The sequence below is a fragment of the Lutjanus erythropterus genome, chromosome 22 (assembly GCF_056507025.1).
Source record: "Lutjanus erythropterus isolate fLutEry1 chromosome 22, fLutEry1.hap2, whole genome shotgun sequence".
In the NCBI taxonomy this organism is placed as follows: Eukaryota; Metazoa; Chordata; class Actinopteri; order Lutjaniformes; family Lutjanidae; genus Lutjanus; species Lutjanus erythropterus.
The window spans coordinates 15,196,702-15,219,090 of NC_139338.1; the positions used below are offsets into that span (position 1 = coordinate 15,196,702).

At 37.6% G+C, this 22,389-nt stretch overlaps 1 protein-coding gene across 3 annotated transcripts in view; it reads left to right on the plus strand.

The window, feature by feature from the left end:
• The first annotated feature begins 18,533 nt into the window (after positions 1-18,533).
• znf800b (zinc finger protein 800b) overlaps positions 18,534-22,389 on the plus strand; it is a 35,817-nt gene continuing 31,961 nt past the window's right edge. For 2 of the 3 annotated variants that reach the window (XM_084710946.1, XM_084710948.1), the window contains exon 1: positions 18,534-18,757. The gene's annotated coding sequence lies outside the window, so the exon portion shown is untranslated. Of the gene's footprint in view, positions 18,758-20,350; positions 20,466-22,389 lie in introns of those variants that run through there. The other variant, XM_084710947.1, reaches the window with a different exon arrangement.

Consider the following 22,389-nt stretch of genomic DNA (forward strand, 5'->3'; position numbering starts at 1 on the left):
GATAAAGAATATCAAAATAATCTCGTTGCATGAAATCAGTGATTGAGAAGCTAGATACGACCTTTTTTAAGTCTAGTAATCCTGGAGCTGACTTTTCCCCCCAATGATAACAATAATAATGATAATAATAGTAAGAATAACAGTAACAATAACAATAATAAAAATAATTACGTTAAGAATTTAAAAAAATATTACATTAATGATAGATATTACATTATTTGCTTCTACCCCCGTTTTCTCTTGATTTCAGCTTTTCCTCTTCTTCAACAGCCGCTGTTACCAAATCTCCTCTTTCAACCTGTTTCCTTTTCCCTTATTTCTCTCCATCTTTATTTAGATCAGACAACTTTGTCGACATTTTTACGATTCTCTTCTTTCCTTTCTCTCCCTCTCCCCCCATCCATCCCAGCATGCCCGTGTTCAAAGTGCACTTACTGTCCTCGCTTCCCCTCACTTCCCCTCCCCAGAGCAGTCTCTCCAGCAGTGCCACACGAGGACCTGTTCACAGTCACACAAGGGAAGAAAAGAAAAAAAAAACAAACGTCTGTGTTACCAACGACGCCGCGTCAATGCATTGTCTTTTCAATATAGGAAGAAATTTTATCTGAAGATTTTTTTTTTTTTTTTCGTCGTTCTGGTTTTAAATGTTGCAAGAAACACAAACTCCTGTCTGTGTGTCAGGACTTGCATCCAAAAAGGAATTACTACTACGGTGTTGGATCTTTTTTTTTTTTTTTTTTTTGTATAATAATTTATCATTCTTAAATGATTTTCTAACTGACCATCAAGGTTTGAGCTACAGAGACTTTTTGAGCAAAAAAAAATCATTTCTATGGCATTTTGAAGAAATGTTGAAAGTATTATGAGTTCATATTGTTGAAAATGTGTACATATCTGTTATTATTTTTGTATTTATTAATAATTTTCCCCTTTTGCTTAATATGAGCTAAAGTGAGGGAGTATTTTTGCCCTCTGACCTTGCGGTGTGTTTAATAATATTGATAAGATTTGGCCTGGTTTCTCAAAATCTTCAAGAAATTGTTCATTAGCATTTTTTTTTTTATCAAATAATACTAATCAATACTCAAACACAGCCAAATATGACCTCTGACTGTCGCTGTTGTTGATGTCATTTCCAGTTCAGCAACAGCCCGTGATCAATTCAAAAAGCTATTTTATTCAATTCTCATAATTAATTCTAGCTAATTATGTTGTCTGAAAATATCTTAACTCAAGGTATACTCACATAGGTTTCAACCACATCTCACTGACTATGTCCCAATTCCATAAAAGTCATTAAAGGAGCAGTTCAGATTATTTGATGCAAGTCTGTATGAAGCACTTATCAATAGTCGTGCTGTTAGCTACAGTAGATGCTAGTTGACCCAACCCCAGTTTGGAGGAGCAGGAAGGAGTTCCAGCATAGAAGCTAAGTAATGTACTGACAGGTCAGCAACAAAATGTATATTAGCGCGAAAAAAAAATCAGTATCAGTTTAAGTTAACGCTGTATTTTAGAATATATTCACCACGTGTCCAGTCAGACAGCTTTTTCCTGATGGGATACCATTTTGGTTGGAGAGTGCAATAGTCGTCTTATATAATGACAGTTTCCCGTAAGAAAGGGCTGTCTGATGGAAAGGTAAAGTGGTGAAAATATTCCATTTTTAGGTAGACCGTTTTTATGTGGATAAAATACCTTTTGCTGCTCAACCTGTCCACAGTAGCACATTACATAGCTTCTGTGCTGGTGTCCCTCTCTGCCTCTTCACACTGGCGGCATGTCAACTGGCATCTACTGTAGGTAACGCACTATTGATCAGTACTTCTTACAACCCTGTGTCAAATAATCTGAACTATCCCTTTAATTGTAGTACAGTATGGCCTGTTTACTCATCATTACTTGCAGTTAGTTTACAAGAAATTAACGTAGGTATATATGCGCCAACTGATGTTGTTCAAACTGCAGCTTTTGAAAGGTACTGGCAAATACAGTAAACTGCACAAAGAGAAAGTTTTTTTTTTATTTCCAAAGATTTAGTAGTGCCTAGTAATTATGTCCTTTTTGCAGTAATGAACAGCTCCTCCACTTCAATCAACAGCACACTTAAAGGTCTTCTTCTTTGGTATTCCCTGCTGACTTTTACTAAGTCTACTCTAATTTTGTCAGTTTTCCAGTGTGAACACAGTACGTACTCAAAACCTGCATAGAATTAGTGTATAGTTGAAATCGGGACAGCCATAGCCCTCATCAGCAGATGGAGTTTACTCAGTTGCCATGGAGATGGCTCATGTGTCCTCACATGACCTAAGTACTTCAGTGAACCTATTCACCACTTTGTCGGGACTTTGTCCTCTTTAGAGCGTGTCATACTTAAAGGGATAGTTCAGACTTTTTGAAGTGGGGTTGTGTGAGGTACTTATCCATAGTCTGTGTATTATGGCAGTCAGCACACTCCACTCTGGAGAAGCAGCAGGAGTACTGGTGTAGCAAGCTAACCAGTGTACTGCTCTGGACAGAGTCAGCAGCAAAAACATATTTCAGCCCCCCCCCCCAAATATATATATATCAGTTGAAGTAATGTTGCTGTCAGACAGCCTTTTCTGTTGAGAAACTTCTGTTATACAAGTTAAATATCAGTTTCTGCAAAGCCACCAGACTCAAAAAATAGTCATTTTTCTTTGCAGAACCTAGGAGTTGCCGGTCTCCCACTGCTTCAATCAGTTAATTTGTTTGTGTTATTGTGGGACTTTGGTGAGTCTGAACAAAAGCCTTTAAAACACCAATGTTACACAATAAAGAAACAAACAAATTACGGCAGCAGTAGGTCAGCAACTCCTGTGTTCTGTGAAATAAAATTAGTTTTAGTCAGCGGAGTTTGGTTGATTTGGAAAGAGCGATATTTAACTTGTATAATGGTTATTTCCATCTGAAATAGCAGTTTGAAGGGAAGGTGAAGTGGTAAAAAAATATTCCAAATATAGCGCACACTTAAGCTGATATTGATTTCTTAACATGTTTAGAATACGTTTTGCTGCTGACTTCCTACACCGGTGCTCCTGCTAATTCTCTAAACTGGGCACATGCAGTCTGCCATCTATTGTAGCCTATACACTGACAATGGATAAGTACACCATACAATCCAACTTCAGAAAATCTAAACTCTCCCTTTAAGAGTTGATGGTCCAAATTTGTCAGTTGATATGTTTCTAGTATGCCATTACTCCTTCATGTTTCTAATAACGCTGTAGTTTGGCTTTCGCTCATGGACAAAGACTGATTTTTGTGAAACCAGGCCCTGGGTAGTATTTTCGTATAAAGGGCCCCACATTCCTGTTTGCCTGTGGTTCCACCCTTTTTCATACTTCTTCCAATGTTCAAGACTATAGCTATATTTTTAAACTTTTTATCTTCCAGGACTTATTGGTCTAGTCTCAGTGCGATTATGCTTTGGTTGTTGTGTTTGTTTAAAATCAAAGCCAGGTCAAAATGCTTTCACTTACGGCCAAGCTTTGTGCCATTTCTTCTCTTGTGGTTAAGTTGTTTACTGCACTGAAAATACCACATAGCCTTTCCTGTGAGCATTTTAAAGTATTTTTAAATATATAAAAAATGACCACACACAGCATCAGATGTACAAAACAAGCGCTAAATTGAGAGACAAAACTTAATTAAAAGGGAAAATTCATGATTATTTCTTGTGCATATATTTTCTATAGCAGCTCACTGTGTGACACATACATGTGTGTTTGCCAGCCAACTGTGAAGACAGAAAGGGAAATGGGTCACCAGCATTTAAAAAAATGGTGGATGCTAACTTGCATATTTAGCATAATTAGCATTTTCAGCAATATTTTAGCAACTACTTGGCAGAATTGAGCAATGTTGTAGTGTTTTGGGGGGTTATGGAGAATGCTGAATCCATTTTTTTTTATATTTGCAAATATCTAAAACATCAATTCTGACTAAACCTGTATCAAAATTTTCCCACTGGGAATTTAAATGTTTCTGTTTCAGGTTAAATATTCATTTTGAAAATGTCAAAAATGGATTCAGCATCCTCAGTAACCCCCAAAACCACTACAAAATTGTCTAAATAGGCCAAATAGTAGCTGAGATTCTGCCCATACAGATGAAAATGCTAATTACGCTAAATGTGCAAGTTAGCATCCTCCAGTTTCTGAATGCATTTCTGGGTTCTTGTTGCTCATAGTAGACTGATGGTTAAATTTAATGTCATATTGTGTTTATGCAAGAAAAATGTTAAATTCAAGGAATTAGAGTTTGTTTCCTTGCTTAAAAGTGATATCATGGATCTAAAATTGCATAAAAAAACAAATGATAAAAGCCTTCAGAATATCTGTAAGATACATCTATTCATCCGATGTTGCTGATGAAGCTAAAGTAACTGAAAGCATTTTGATTTGCTTGATGGAAGCGTGAGCGACGCTCCCCACCTGGTACTTGCTAAGCGCTTCTGCGGAAATAGCGTCTAGGATTCGTTTGTTTTCTTTTTTTTTATTCTTTTCAAAAGCGTCTAAGCACTAATGATGAATGAATTGTACATAATCAGTTGTATCTGTGTTACGCTTTTCCCAAGTGCTTCCCATGATGACACTTTATTCATCAGCGCGTGAGATCGTCTATCAGCTCTTTTTAACAGTTTAGTGATACTGGCTAGGTGGTCATTATTCTACTGTAGATACATGGTTAGATACACGTGGTTTATTATCAGTTAACTGGGTAATATGCCAGCAATTTCAGTATAAACAAATCTTTTTCTTTTTCCAGTTTTCTCTGTTTAATGCAACATACAAACAGATGTACTAGTATGTAGATGCTTCATGTTGGTTTAATGGCTGAAAATCATGGTTTAGGTGGGAATTTACATTCACGTGACAACATTTCTTTCCAATGACGATCTTCACGCTAAGATGTTTTTTGGGAAATGCCACCCTGACTTACTGTTTATAGTAATAGAAATGGGAATTTACAGTCTGTTGCAGCTAAAATTAAGACAAAAGCTCATGGATATTGATTTCAGAGCAGTTGTATATTGTATTATTTGCTGTTGAATTTTATGGAGGTATTAACATTTTTTAAACCCTCCCCCTTCCTTTTTTTTGCACTTTGTCATAATGCCCAGATCTTTAATCAACTTCTATTTATATAAATATTTGAGATATAAAAACAAATCTATATCTATATATTTGTAAAAGTGTTTCTGGCAACTATAGTGAAAGCAGATGAAGAGTTTATTCGTGGTGAGTTGGCCCCCAAACCAGCGCACTGTTGTTGTGTGTTTCTGATCCAAACTGTGGGGAACGTTGAATGTCTGAAAAATGCCTTGTAAAGAGTCGGGGTTTGTTCAGTCTCGCTGCAGTTGGATCAGAGAATGGATTTCCCATCAAAACAACTGAACACTTGCTGTAAAAAGAAAATGGTCTTATATCCAAGCTTTTATTAAATGATTGAAAGTGGATGTTGTGTTATTTGTAAATCAGAGATGCAGCTTTTGTCCCACTGATGACGAATGTTTGTTTTGTAACTTTGACTTGTCATTATTGCAACTATCTGTCAGATGATATTTCTGTGTTGCTGGAGAAGAGCATAAAACTATTCTGTGGCTGTCAATGTTTCACAAAGGAGCTTCAATTATATATTTTGTGCTTACATTTTACCAGATGCATCTGTAATTGTCATTTTTATCATTTAAAAATGCTCAAATGTGCTACTTCCAAGCCGAAATCTGAAAATAGTTGTTTTTGCTGACTTTTGTTTTCAGGATTGTCTTCTAGTGTCCTGGCTCCAGTGATTGTGATGTTGGTCAGTCAGTCCACCACTACTGGATGAAGAGAATCAATCGTTCTGACTTTGGTGATCCCCCGACCTTTTCTCTCAGTGCCAGCAGCAGGTGAAACTATTGGATAAATTGCCATACCATTTAATACAGATATTCATGGCCCCTAAGGGATCATTTGTAATAGCTCTGGTAATAATTGGGTCAAAATTTGTACCTTAAAAGACCAGTATGTAGGATTCATTGTTATTTATTGGTTAAGTCATAGATTGCAACCAAGTGAATACCGCTTGTCTTGTTCTCCCCTCCCAAGCATTTAGGAATACCTGTGGTGGAAGTAAAAAATATTGCAGGCTGCATCTAGAGCCAGTTTTTAGTTTGTCTGTTCTGGGCTACTGTAGAGACATGGCAGTTCAACATGGCTGCCTCCATGGAAGAGGACCCACAACCTCTGTAGATATAAATGGCTCATTCTAGGTAAAACAGAAAAACAAAGCAACAAAAACATGATTCTTATTTTAACACTTTTACTAGAGAATTGTATTCTGTTTCTGTCATAGTCTGCTAATACATGGGTTTTCAACAGAGGGTCTTGGCACCCCTATGGGATCACCTGGAGTTACTACAGAGGGTCCCCCCAATTCTTGTTTTTTTGTCTGAAAGTACACATTAATGTATATCCAACATAGCAAAGATAAATTAGTTTATTTTTAACAAGAACCAGCCAAAAGTATTTAGTTTACTCAACACTGACAAAAGGCTACCCATAAATCCTTGTGCAGTCATGTTAGCTAGTTAACCTACTAAATCATTAAGTGGCACCTATCTATAACAAACCAGTTAGATACATATCTCGTCTAATCCACAGTAAATTACAATTAGAAGGCCACTTGGAGAACAGAGACATCCACCAAGGCCAGTAGAAATATCTCACATTGTCACTAGAAGTGAAGAATAATAAATGTATCTGCCCCATGATTCGTATCCACTCACAAATTTAATAGGTTTTTCCTTGCTTTACCCTTCCAGCAAGTTTCTTGAAAATTGGGCCAGTAGTTTTCCCGTAATCCTGCTGACAGACTTCCTTGGTAATAAAATGGTAATCACATAAATTGAGATGACTTGCGGCACCACTCACAGTGTTCCATTTCTGCTAATCAGTGTCAAGTTGTGTTGGACAACACATACGGTATTGAATTAAAACATCATATGTTGTTATTAATTCGTCTTTCGGTAAGAAAGGAAAGAAAGAGGAACTTGGATTGTGATTCTGAAGCTTCTTCCCCACAGCAGGACGACTTGCCTGGTTAAAGGGAAAATTCTGAACTTTTCTGCACAACTTTCTCTGTCAATGTACTCACGCTCTGAGGAATTCATTGCTTCAATTGACTACATTTACAGTTATAACTGGACATCCATATGAAAAGTGGTGAATTTTCCCTTTAAGGTCCAGCTCTAAATGCTGATAACACAAAAGCAGTATTTGTTCTCTTGATACTATAGCTCCACGGGCAGAAAATCACCTATGTTGGCAAGGAAATGAAATGAAAACTAATTTTGTGGGGTGCATAATTAAGTGCATAACAAGTGATCTTTAGGGAGTCTCTCTTGGTGCTTCTAGTCGGAGCTAAGCTAATTCTTTATTCCACCCTTTTATCAACCATTAAACACTGCTTATTAGTCAGAAATACCCTCTTTTAATCACAGAACATGGGCGCAGCTCCCCGTCTTTGCATACATTCAACATTTTAGACCTTATTGGTGCTGTAGCTGTCCCTAACCTTTGACCTCCAAGGAAGACAAATTGATGAGTCTTTCGTGATGCAACTTCAGCACAGAACAGTTGTCTCTGATAATGTTCGTCCGATGTGCTGTAAGAAGGATAAAATAGGAGCCCATGATGAAACATTAAGCCAGATTGTTCTGTGACGCCATTTCACTGCCATTCTCTCTTTACTCCACTGATTTTATGTTGTCATTGTTTACAGTGGAAAGTCTGCTGAGACACTGACACATGCCCGCTCAGTCTGAGAAAGGACACTGTCAACAGTAATCAGACAGTCGCTCCCTCTCCTTTTTCTTTTTTTACTTGTCATACCTGTGAATTTTTATGAAAAGAGGTCAGGAAAGTGAAAGTAATACATTTTTTCTTAGGATTCTAACAACTTTAGCAACACATTCCTTCTCTTCATCTTCTTTTAATGTCCAAAGCAGTGTGGTCAACTCAAAGAAATCCTTTCTTCTGGCAGTGCACACAATCAATTTGTTAGCCGGTTAATTTTGTTTTACAGTTTTCCTGCATCTTTTCTAGATCAAAACCCTCAAGACGGCAGTTTGTGTTTGTGTCTAGCCCGCAGATCATTTATGACTAACTGACCAAAGTGAGAAATCGGTTACTTTTAAGATCAAGCTTAAAACAGAGGCTAGTTTTGATTGTAGCTCAGGCCTCATTAGCTGGCTTCATTTGCTGTCTACTGCGTTTAATGCTCATTTAGTTGACTGAGAAAGGGAGCACAGTATTTACCACTGTTGGCATTATCATCCCTGGAGAGAGATCAGGTATTACACATGAAGCCATCAAAATGTGCAGCAAAATAAAAATAACGGGCCTACTGTTGTGATTTTATGTCTGGGGATTCCAAAAACCCAAACACATCTGAGATTTTTTTTTTTTTTTTTTTGCCAACATTTTTCCAACAATCACAAAGAACTGTCTTCCGTTCAGCCTTTGTGAGGGCTTCATGCCACTGCTGCTAATTTGTGCTCAAGTCTGAGTCAGATGTGACTGTAGACCCTCAGAGAGTGGTGACAAGAGACTGAGTTAGAAAAAAACAAGAAACACGACAACTATAGAGAGGTTGTAGCTGACCAGAAGAAATGTGAAAATACAGTTTAGGTGCTAAAATATTTCAAATAAAATTAAAAAGAAGAACAATTTAACTTTCGTCCAGCAATCACTGTCCCCACAAGGAGAATGATGGTAAATAAAAAAAACAGTGTACAAAACCACAAATATAGTGGAGACAAAATGTCAAAAATTAATTGCTCATTAAGCTGGTGGTCTGGAGTTTGACATTAACAGTGGCCACAAAATGTTACTCTGTGGCCCCTGAGTTTATCCTCATACTCTGAGCCTTCACCAACGTAATGTTACAGATCCACAAACATCTCAATTCCTCTGCATCTTTCAGTTCAAAATTCTACAAATATATAATATATCAGGGCTCCTGAAGTCTGTTTACTAACCCTACTCAAACTGCTAATGTGATCCTTACAGAAGAACCACAAACACACAACGTGAACAGACAGGGATTCCACAGGTCCCTAAAAAGTCTTATAGTATAAAATCCAATAATCAGAATTTTAGGCAGTAAAATGTCTTAAATGTGTTTTCCATAGGTCTTATTGTTTGAATTATGAACGTAATGTTAATTTTTTAATGTTACATTAAAAAAATGAATTAATCTATTACTCTTGCATACATATAGTTGTGTGTATTCATGTTCAGTTGAATATTGTAATTATGGGTCTCAAATTTTCCTTCATACTCTTCATTCTTTTTGCTGGTAAGGGAGTGAAGTAGATCTTAAATTTAACTTTTCGAAGCCTGCATGAAAAGACCCTGCATGAAAAACGAAACAAAAATGTAATGGTAAATGGAAGCAGGAGTTTACAGTATGACACATCTAAGGATGTAATTGCAGCCTGCTGCGCTGGGTGCTGCCCATCTCTTCAACTAACCAAGAAGTCTTGTTTTTTATCAGAAGGAATGCCGTCAGGAAACACCACATCACGTTTCATGGAAAAAGTGGACAAAATAAGTGCCACAGTTACGCAAGTTGAGTTTCCTGAAATCAACGTTTCTTTATTGTTGTTACAAAAGTTTACATTTAAGCCACTAAAAATGTACTTTGGCCACCGCCAGCACTTAAAATATTAGCACCTATCCCCGCAGACCAAGGCCGCAACAGCAAATCGTTACTAAGTCACATGTCTGTCCAGACTCATATAATGTATGTAGTGAAGGAATTTAATATGGAACTTACTTTATTGACCTATAACTTTGAATGAATTCAATAAAAGGTGAAAATATATTACCTCCAGCCATAAAAAAAGTCATAAAAATGTTTCTTTAAGGTTTCACAAGAATTATGAATCAAAGAGGTCCTTCAGCTAACAGTCATGAAGATGCACAAAAATATAGGCTTAGTACTATTCGAGATTAGCTCCGAACGAGATGCAGGTCCAGGCATCATACACACACGCTCACTCATGCACACACACAAGCGATTACATGATCCCCTCCCAGCTTACACCCGGTGGAGATAAACAAACCGAAAACAAAAACAGTGGGTACAAGACTGATAAATCAGTAAGGAAAACAAACAGCTTCAACATCGTTCACTAAATATACACATCAAACTACTCACATCTCACCGTTAATACAAGCTGGATCGTCTATGCTCGAGTCAAGAGGTAACCAAGTTTGTTACATCAGTTAGATCATATGAGTAAATCGTAAAAGACATCCAGTCTTTCTTGAACTTATCCTTATTTCCCCTCAGGGTGAATTTTATCATTTTCAACCTATGTTGACACACAATATTCCTGATCCATCTGAGGTTTTGAATGTTATCTGGATAACTTTTCTGAGAGCCACCAGTCTGTCTTCTATGCTTTAGTCTAAAAGGTTACCCTGATCTCTGTAAACCTTGAATTAGGCCCAATACTTAGATCTATTCATCATAGTTTCTTCTTAAACCAAATGTTGATGTTTTCCTCCGGTTTGTGAATGATTAGGGTCAAGATTGAATGAAAAATGTTTATACCAAGCTGCAAACTATAAGCCATTTGACTGATATTACAGTAACAGTCAAATTGTCCATAAGATTCTTTAGTTGAGCTTACAGACCCATTTTATGGTAATTCTCTTATCTGAGGAGAGATGGCATGTGACAAAGGTCAGAAAGAAGCAGAATTTCATTTGGCAGGGAGCGAAGGGAAGTTAAATTACACATGAAAACATGAAAACTTAAACTCACAACACTGCAGGGTCATTCAGTGGTGCCTTGGTGCTTACAGTCCCACAGATTGCTCCAACGTTTGCATCTTAGGCTGGCGTTTAGGAGAGTTTTTCCACAAAAGATGCTGCTACATTGTTGTTTCATGATCACTGTTCTGCACAGCTATGTCACTGATATGCCTACACTATAAAAAATTGTACAGGAATTTAGTTGAATCAACTAATATTTTTTCAGTAACTTAAAGTAAGTATACAAGTTTTATTTATTCAAGTTAATTCAAATTAAATATCCAGTATTTATTTTCAGAATATAAATGTAAATGTGAGTTCTTCTAACTTGAAGTCTTTTGATTTGAAAATTAATTCACTATACAGAGTTAAATCAACTCATTAAATTAAGTTTCTAAAGAAGCATGATCAGCATATTAGCAGACTTCCCAGCATGCATTGTCAGATTTATTAAATTTATTTTAATGTGTGTAAGCATGTATCTCCATGTTGATTAAACACTGTGTAATTTAAGTTTAAATCATTAAACTAACTGTGCAACAGAGCTCTACTTAATTTTAAATTTGGATTTATGTTAAACCCAGTTTTGCTAAACTCTAATTACAACTAATCATAGATTAAATTAATCTTTTTTGGTGCAACCCAGTACAACTTTTTTAAGTTTAAACAAACTTAGTTTATTTTTACAGTATACACCTTTTCCAAACATCATTTTCTTTTAAGAGGAGAGATTCAGTCTGACACATACTGTATGTATATCAGCCTTTTACTAATATGTTTTGACATTTTGAAAGAGATTATGCGTGTGTCAAAACCCACATTGGCAAACATATTAAACAGCACTGAAGCAGTGGCTGTAGTTACATGTAGAGATTGCTCTGCTGCCATCTATCACTGCTCTCTGGACAAATCACTACATCCAATTAGATTTATTTGAGCATGACTTCCAGCAGGCATTTTCTACCCGCTGCTTTTCCTCAGTGCCTTTTTACATTAATGGACTGAAATGACAGACAGAAAAACACACTCCCGACAACATTGACACCTTGTGGTCAGTTACCTCTAACACGACCCCAAATCTCACTAGCCGCACATCACATCAAAAGCACTCAGAAAGAAATGAGCAAAATGATGCTAACCTCAAAGTGGGGAACTGCTCTGATTTAGTCTTCATTTATTCTGATCTGATACTCCTGCTGGGATGAACAATTACCGCGCAGGTCGACTGCTGAATTTATAATCATAGAAGCTACCAGGCGACTTCCAAGGATGTCAGATACTCACGCAAATAGAAACAGACTTCAGTTTTCTCCAAATGGTGGGGGAAAAAAACTTTCTGCTGAATGTTTGGGGATTTTCATAACCTGTGCAAATTTGTCAATCATAATATTTGCTCCTGTTTGAAAGCCTAATAGGGGAAAACAAAGGATTGAATCATCTGTTCCTCTTGTTTGTCTTTTTCTAAGTGGATCCCACTGGAATCTAGCTGCGCCCCGTAACGCTCAGCATCTTCACCAGTCCCCTCCAAACAAGGCCCACTTGTAGCCCGTGCTATATTTATAAACAGCCTGTTTAAATTAGCAGCGTAAATTAATTATTTCTCCATGCACAAAAAGTGTCCAAACATGTCACTAGGTGGTGTGATAAATGCGGCCTGCATGTAATTGAGAAGATAAAAGCTCTCGGCTCCATTCGGCGACGTCCATGAATGCCGAGGAGTTTCTCCCCCCATTGCAAACAGCATTCTTATGATAATGGAATAATGCTGGTGCTTTAGTTAATTGTGTATAGGCGATAGTGGTGGGCACCTTTTGTTGAGAGCTCTCATGAGCCTAAAGGAAAGAGCTGGCAGGGATTATAACTCTTATAGAACTTCTCAAATTCCTCCAACGAACACACTTTTTTTTTGCATTTGGTTTTCGTATTTAGGATAGGTAGAGCGTTTTTGCAGTATTTTACACAAAATATGATATAGCTATCAAATGCTGCCTAACATAGCAGTTAAATGAAATATTTTTATGAATAGCTCACAATGTCGCTTGAATAAGAGGGGTCTTTTACAACAGGCATAAAACATCAGTTTCTTCACAGTGTGTTCAAATTTAATGCTTAATGTCATAATTTTATGGGTAAAATATGATAGCAGTTTAAAAGGACACCTCATCCCCAAATCAAAAGTACATATTTTCCCTCTGGCCTGTAGTGCTATTAATCCATCTAGACTCTTTTTGTGTGAGTTGCCGAGTTTTGGAGATATGATTTGTTGAGATGTCTGCCTTCTCTCCAATATAATTGGGCTAGATGGCACTCGGCATGTGGTGCTCAGAGCACCGAAAAAAAAACAAACATGAATTTGAAAAACTCATCAGCAACGTCTCTTTCCAGAAATCATGACCTGCTTACTCAAGACAATCCACAGACCTTGTAGTGAGCAGATTCGTGCAGGCACTACTACTACTGTCTTTCTGCTTTGTTGTTCCAGTAGATTATACTGCAGAAACAAAGGAGTTCTGTTGGATTCTACCGTAGAAAAAAAAAAGTAATTCCAGTAGATTTCACCAAAGAAAAATTAGAACAAGTGTGTCTGCGGATTATCTTGAGCAAACAGGTCATGAATTCTGAAAAGAGACGCTACTGTTGAGTTTTTAAACTTATTTTTTTTTGGTGCTCTGAACGCCACAGGCCGAATGCCGTCTTGTCCCATTATATTAACGAGAAGGCAGATGTCTACAAAAATCTGCAACTCACACCAAAGAAAGTCTAGATAGATAAATAGCACTACAGGTAAGAGGAAAAAAATCTATATTTTGGATTTGGGGATGAACTGTCCCTTTCAGTGAAACACTTTTATGAAGTCATATACTCAAATTTGATCTCTCTTAAGCCACTTAACTGCTAGTTTTCTCATTAAAATTAGTTACTAGGCAGGTAATTGGTCTTGCCAGCAGCACCCTGCTGTTCTGAATGACAATAAGCACATATTGAGAGAGCAAAACAAATAGCATAACATGCCTGAAAAGTAGGCTGTAACATTCACTGTAAAAGTACTATAAGATATGAAAATGCCAGTAAGAAAATCTCTGTTATTTCCTGCAGACAGCCAGTCATACGGTTTGTGTTTGAGTCCTTTGTCTTCAGGGCATCAAGACTGTTTAACTATAGTTGTATGCTATAGTAGTACATTATATTGTAGGACTAATATACTTTCAGATTGTTTATTTTAACTTGTTTATTCTTCTTGTTTTTATCCTTTTATTCTGTTTAAATACTTTTAGATTGTCCTATACTTTTCCTGGTCTCTGAGAGTTACCAAACAAAATTCAGTTGTATACCTGCAATGACACATAAAGTGTCTTATGTCTTAAAAAGCAGAAGTAGATGCATGCTTTCTCTTTTTAGAGTACTATCGCTGTGTCAAATCATTTCCACAAAACTACTTAGACTGTTGTATCAATATTCAATATCCCAATAAGCACTTTTTTCGCTTTTAGTAATAATTTGAACATTAATCGATGAGAAAATATTAACAAAATCATCCCTATAAAACTTTGGTAACAGCGTTGCACTTATATAGTATTGCACTAATAAAGTTTTCAATTAATTGTCAAGTAGTTTGATAATCTGTTATTTGTTCTGAGTCTTTCTTTTTGTTAAGAAAAAAAAAATCTCTGCTTGCAGCTTCTTAAATGTGAATATTTTCTGGTTTCTTTACTTCTCTGTGACAGTAAACTGAATATCCTTGGGTTGTGGTCAAAACAAGACAGTGGAGGACTTTACCTTGGGCTCTGGGAAGGAGATCAACATTTTTCACAATTTTCTGACATTTTATAGGCCAAACAAACTAATCAAACTAATCTAAAATAATCAATTAGTCAAGAAAATAATCCACATATTAATCAATAATGAAAGTAATTATTAGTTGCAGCCCAACAGTTTTCCCTGTCTTATAAAACTTTCTATCAAGTCACTTGAAATCTACCTACATAAACATAATTATGTTCCCAAACATGCACATTAGACATTAGACCACAGACCCCCTCTGAGTATTTTTTATTTTTATTTTTAGGTTTGAAGATAAAAAGTCTTATAGTCAATCAATAATAAAACTAGAATTGCTATCAATTACAGTCAATCAAAACAGCTAAGCTATTCCTTTCCTTGTTGTTCCAACTTCCAAAAATGTGATAAAAATTAAAATATTATTTTTCTTCCTAGGGGACCCTCTACAAACCATTCAGGACCCCTGCTGGTCCCAGAACCTCCCTTTGAAAACCACTGTTCTACATCATGTGGGATGCTGTTTCTTTTGCGCGAAGTTTTTGTTGCTGCTGTCAAAAAAGTTTCATAATTTTAAAATTGACATATTTTAATGATTTATTTTTTTTTTATCAAAAAATATAATCAAGTCTTTGACAGTGCAACTAAAATCTAATTTCACATTCTACTAAATGTAATCTGAGTAATCCAGATTACATGTAATTCGTTACTACCCCACACTGCATATAACCTCGGCTATACTCTGTTTCCCGTAATGTAACCCCTTCATCCTCCTCTTCATCACCTCAGCTTTACTTCAGCTGCATAAACTCACATACACCATAATTAAATGTTTGCTGCCTGTAATTATCGCCATTTTATCAGTAACAGAAAAGGTAAGATACTTACTTAACTAACACATTAGTTAGCTAACCTAATCTTAATGTCTTGGATGCTTTGGAGCACTTTAGACGGTGAATTAATATTCAGGCATGTTGTTATGCGGTCACAGGTGTTTGAGATGAATTATGCAGATTTATTTCATCTCTCAGATATGAACCGATGACCCGAACCATCAGCTTTCTGATCAGCAGTCTGCAAACAAGGTAAGGTTAACGTGTTTTTTTGTAAATAAAGTTTTTGTCAACAGTGACGTTAATTATTAGTTTGACTAATTATTGTTAGTAAATCTCCAAACATAAACTGAACTGCAGAGCCACCTCTCGGTGTAAAAGTGAACGCCACCATACTGTAACCGTTAACTGTTAGCTCTAACATGTTCGTAACGTTAGCTGTTGCATCGCGATTAAGCTAGCTAGCTGTTTGTGATAGTTAACTAACTAAGAAACGACTCAAAGTCGGATATTTGTCCCACACATGTTCGTGTTTTGGTTTTCTGGGCTGTTTATAACCAAATTAAACGGAGGGACAAGAGAGGAAAGTGAGTGAGCCTTAACAGTTAATTGACATAACCTAAATTACTTGGGGCTAGAAAACAGCTGCTACTGCTAAACTGTTGACTGTTAGCTAACTACTAGCTCTAACTAGCAGAAAGGCTAGCCAGTAAATTTGACTTTTTTTTTCTTTCTTTTTGTCAAGACTACTTTTTAGCATCTTCTCTTTACTTACCATTGAAAAGGCAGCAGATGTACACATATCAGTCAAAATATGAAAAAAGAAGCAAGTTATAAAAAAGTCTAAACATAAAATAAACAAAGGTAAATAAAGTCAGTGTATTTTAATCAGAGGTTACAGCAGATAATTCTTCAAAATATGATAGAGTGCAATCAGTTTTGTCATGAGGGACAGCATATCCATGTACAAATTAAAATGTCATTGGACATTAATGAGGAGGGGACTACCTTTCCCTGCTAAACAATAGAAAAAACTTTTAAACTGTGGTGGAAATAGTATTCATATCTTTTATTTAAATAAAAGAAATAATAATACAGTGTAAAGAATACTCTCAAATACATTCAGAGTCATAAGTAAAAGTACAAAAGTACTAGCATTAGTATATACTTAAAGTACCAAAAGTAAAAGTACTCATTATACAGAATGGCCCATGTCAGAACATTATATTATTTGATTATAGTATTGATTAATTAATATGTCCATCACTTTAATGTTGCAGCTAGTAAAGGTGGGGCTTATTTTAATCACTTAATATCATAGTTACTCAACTTGTTCTGTTAGGGCGCCACTTTTTCAAAAATGAAAGGAGGCCAGGGGCCAGTTAATACACAAATTGATGATAATGTTATTTATCAGATAATTTATTAAACATTAAATTGCCTTTCCTTTATTTGAAATCCCTTATTTTCAAATTAGCTGACTTATTAACTTATTAGTTAAATTGACTTGGTGCAAGGAGTGGCAGGTAAATAAGATACTTTACTGCATCTAATAATTGCATTTTGGTTTTAGTTGTAGATGCTTTGGTAACATTTGAAAGAGTTTATTCAACAGTTAACATAGCTGGAACCTCTTCCATCATGCTGTCACTCAAATGTGGGGATGATTCATGATCAGAAACATAAACTTCTGGATGCAATGAATAGCAAAATAAAGGTCTTTTAGACTGAAATACATATTTATGTGATCAGAATTGTCCTCATTTCTGCATAACTTTTGTTCCTCTTCAGGTAGTAGTTGTCTTACCTGTAGCTTAGTATCTGATCCTACTGCACTTTGCGGCGCCTGAAAGGCCATCAGGCAAGATCAGCATCCTCTGTTCATAACAGTCTAATTTATCCCATCATACAAAATTGGCATACCTGCCCCCTCTTCCTGGATTTTATTTTATTTCCTTATATACTGCTGGATGGCTTAATCTATAATTATATAGTACTAGTTGATTTGTATTTTATATTAATAATCTGAATCTCCAAAGTAACTGATGAATAATGTCAGACACATGTAGTGGAGTAAAAAGTACATTTGCCTCAGGGCTGTAGTAAAGTCTAAAGTAGCAGAAAATTTAAATACACAAGTAAAGTACAAGCACCTCAAAACTGTACTTAAGTCCAATACTTGAGTAAATGTACTTATATACATTCCACTACTGCATTTAAATTGTATGCTACTGCATTTTTGTAGAGGAGATGTGTGATCATTGTTAACATATACCGTAAAACAAATCAGTCAATAATAATGAATGGCATTTTGACAATTATTGATTGACTCAGTGGTACGTTTATTGGCCTTCTGTACTCTGCATTACCACTTATGGGATTTGGAATGTAAGTTAGACTAAAACCACTGAAATCAGCGTTGTGGCAGATGAATTTATCATGAGTAGCTGCCAAAGTTTTGTGAGGCTAAGGGGTCCTAGGGGGACTTAAGTGGGTCTCCATCCAAATTAAGGATGGTTCATTAACAAACATTCCCACATAGTCATTTGCACAGTGCAGGCAGTGATGCTGAACAAGTTAAATATAATATTTATACACTGGGAAAAAAAACTTCTCAGGTGTGGTTCCTCATAGAGGATTTTATCAAATGTATGTCTATGATCAGGTGAATGTGTCTCTGCTGGTGTGAATTCTCTTCTTGAAGAATGTGATTTTATATCTTACATAATATATTGCATGTATAATGGTATTTAATAATGGCCACAATTTCTGAATATAACTTTCAGTCGAGTTTTCTAATTGTTACTCAGGTGGACGATGGAGGGTTGTATTTAAATGTGATTTAAAGTATTTTGAAATATTTGAAGTCTGAAGTTTTGGGAGGGTGTATCCACCCCTATTGTATTTTGCGTTTGCGCCGTGGACTCTAGTGGAGAGCTGTGTGTCCTCAAATGGTTGTGCGTTTTGGGAGATAAATTAGCGCTACATCCGTGGTTTTTGGTTAAAAAGATTGAAAACTATAAAACTTTTCTAAATTGTAAGAGGCCAAATCATCCATTTTTTCGCAATGTCACCCTGAAGTGCCGGTAATTCCAGCTGAAATTGGACGTAAAGGGTGCACCTTTGCGCAGAGACTGGTTAATGCTGAGAGGCTCCTCTGGGTGCACAAAGACAGCGGCTCGCAGACCAACTTGTTCAGAGTGAGCCGGGGACGCTGGGAGGCGAAATAAACAATCTCCGGACGAGAAGTAGCCACGGCCGCGCAGTTTTACCTCCTCAAACACGCTATAACCACAACCATCCAACAAATACAAGGTAAGGAGTTGTTTTTAACGCGTTTCAGCGGGGCTGGATGGCTGCGGAGCGGGTTAAACCTCCTTCGCTTTGGCTTCCCGAGCATGGTTGTTTTTGCAGAAAATGGCGTCATCGCCCTCTTGTTTCTGCCTGGCCGCGGTGGGGAGAGGAATAGTTTCAGAGAGTTGTAGCAGCCTTTGCACGTAGTGTTTACCTCCTCAAACACGAAATCACTTACTACAATGTGTTTTATACAATATTGATCGGTCAAATGATGAGATAGTTGGTGATTTCGCTCGGTAGAAGGACGCGCAAAGATGGAAGGGTCACCGGTCCTGTGCGCCAAGCTGCTTCTTGGAAAAGGTGGCACGGAGCCGCAAAACGCAGCGTTTTACATTCATAATAATGCCATCATCGCCCGCTCCAAGCTAATCCAAACAACCGAGGATGCTTTAGTATTATTACCACGGTGGTGATGGACGTATTTATGGGAGCACTGCACCTTGTCTTTGTGTGTATTTTATTCGGGTTAGCTCGTTTTTACGCCGCACTCCCCTGCCATGCTGCAATCGTTACGAGGGGCCTCTCTTTTACGGCTTGAAAGGTGCATTTTGTACTTGGCTTTTCCTTTGATCAAGTCAAGCTGCCCCTTTGTTGCTCAAAATAGTGGCGTTTTTCGGCTGACAATATAAGCGTGTAAAAAGAGATTTTCGGGGATAATGGGGGCGATGCAAATCGTGCCATGAGAACGGCGACTGCCCTGCGCTCTGGTTCGCTGCTTGCCAGACACGGACAGTCTGAATGAGATAAAAATAAAAGTCTTTTGGACGAATCACATAGTTTGCACAAAACTGGGGAAGTCCGGCGCTGCGCAATGATTGTGCTGCTGCTTTGCGCAGAGCACAGTGGCAGCTGCTGTAACCGCCGCCACCATTTCGCCGCGATATTTTTTGTGTGTGTTGGCCAACCTTTTGTAAATAGTTGGGGACTCTTGGATAAAAGAGCACAATAGTATTCATGCGGGCCCTTTATGGCCTGTGAATGCGGTCCTAAGTCCCACTCCGGCTGTCCTGTCTTCCCCCGTCAGCTACGTGCATGCGTCCTAGCACTGGCCACCACACATCCACCATAGCGAGGCCACTCGGTTCCCTGTGTATACGCTCTGCTTGGTTCCTCCTGTGGCCAAAAGTGGAGGACTGATTCGTGTACAGAGTGTTGTGGTACAGGCCATCACGATCAACTCGAAACAACGACAAAACATCAGTCGTGGAGACTCGCTCCGTGCACATTTTTATTAAGTTTCCTGAGTTATGCAACCGCATCCCCGTAGAGCGAACTGCTCATCCGCCTTTATTTACTCGTCACCCACCATCGGATGGATATTTCTGTGTGTAATATCTGGTGAATTGGACCAGTCCCTGCGGCGACGACACTGATTGAGGAAGATATGTCATTTGCAAATCACCCAGTGCCATTTGCGTCACAGCCCGCGGCCTCGCACGCCCATGGGGGGCGATGGAGTTGCAAATGGAGACTGTGTGTGTGTGTGTATGTGTGTGTGCTGACGCTGCCCCAGCTGAAAGGGAACCAATAGACACGGACCCGGGCGGCAACAATCGCCGTGCGCCTCCACTCTCCAGTAGTGCACCGACTTGGGATTGTGTATGAACGCGGAAGATCGCGCAGTTTATTCGGGATGGTTAGGTTTCCCTCGCCCTGCCTGGGATGCGTAAGTGGATGCGTACACACACTGGTTAGACCTGCTTCAGGGCTCGACAGGCCAGCCGGAGAGGAACATATCCGTCCGGTCCTCCCCTCATGGTGCTCGGTGCATGTGGCTATTGTGGAGTCGCTCATGTGTGGATGGATGTCTTTCCACTGGATCGTGATGATAAGACCGTAAAACCTTTATTAACAGCGCAGAAACAAGGTTGGATTATGATTCGGACACTGGATAACACATTCGCGTCGGTTTTGTTACATCCACAGCGCGCCACGCGTTTCTGGTATGGAGATGAGCAGGGCGTTTTTATCCAGGAACGTTTTATTTGTTGCTGTTGCGCTTTTGGGCACTGCGCATGGTTTCATCCACGAGAGCTCAAAGAAGTTGTTCAGAGGCTGAAACTCCTGAAATTCACGAACTAGAAAGTGCAGGTTCAGTCAGCACGGAAATCACTTATTGGCCTTTGTGGGGGAAAGGTATAATTTATATTTTTCTCAGTTACACTGGTTCATTGGTAACATGCTGGTACCATAACACCTCTTCTAATGATAAGATGTACTGTAGCCTGTGGTGAGCATTAAAATGCAAAAGCAGGCTTTAAATGAACATGTTTGAATATGTTGAATGGCAGCAATATTGGATCATTGCAATAAGTTATACTGTTGTGCAAACAGCATTTTAATTTGTGTAATGTAATTTACACAGTTTAATCTTGCTTGAAGCTGTTTTATGTGGCTAAGCTAAAGCTATGCATTTACATGTAGTTTATTATTTTGAGTTAGAGTTTTGGAGTACACTTACTGTGCTTTGTTAAAAAGGCTGCAGGTACAGTCATGTAGTGTATTGTTACAGGTGCAAATCAAGGAATAGAGATTGCTACTAGGGCCTGACCCTTGCTGGATTTTTGGGGCTGATACAGATATTAGGCAGTAAAATGTTCCAGTATCAATAAATCAGCCAACATTCTTTACACAGAATAAAATATAGAATATATACAGAAAAATATATTTTGCAGTGACCCCTCAAACATGGTTATCAAAAACTTGTGACAAAGATGTAGAATTAAATCATATTTTACAGTTTAACATCAAACTTTATTGTCCAAAATTACACCAGGGCACTGACACAGTTAACTTTAACTAATATCTTTTTTAATAATTCTAAATTATTATAAATAAAAAGACAAACAGAGCAAATATAAGCTACGTAATAAACTGAATTAAGAAAAAGGATCAGTTATACCCAGAATGCTGCCGATAAAGCTAACGAATAGAAACTGCATTATATTTAGGGGAAAAAAAGTTTTCATATTAGCACATATCAGACAACATATGCCAATAATGATATAGACCAAGGGCCAATATCGGGCCGATAATATCAGCACACCGATGTATCAGTCAGGCTCTAATTGCTGCCTTGCTGCCACCCTGGGAAGATGTTCCCTCAGATAGAGATTCAGCCAAGAAGGCCTGAGTCTATGAACTATTTTTATATTTGATAATTTCAGGTTCAATTCAAGGTTCATCGGTGCAACTTCTTTTGTGTTATATTATTTTAGTATATGACTGTTCGACTGGAAACTTATTTTGCGTTGCATAGTGATCAAGAATCTGGTTCAGTCTAAGTTCAAATGCACTGTACATGTGTTGTAAAGTTAATCAATTCAGATTGCCATCATCCCCTCTAAAATCTATAACGCAGTACATGAGTGACTCTGACACAGTAGAGATGGCCAGTCTAACCTTGAGGAGGAGTATGAACGGGTAACTAGGACATGAGTGTAGATAACAAAGTGGGTTATAAGGAACTAAAATAAAATGGAAAAAAAAAGATTAGCCTGGAGTTGACAGCATCACCCTGTGTATTTCAAATATTATGTATTTGTTGTTCCATATATAAACTATAGTTTGCATTCATCCTATTTGCAAGT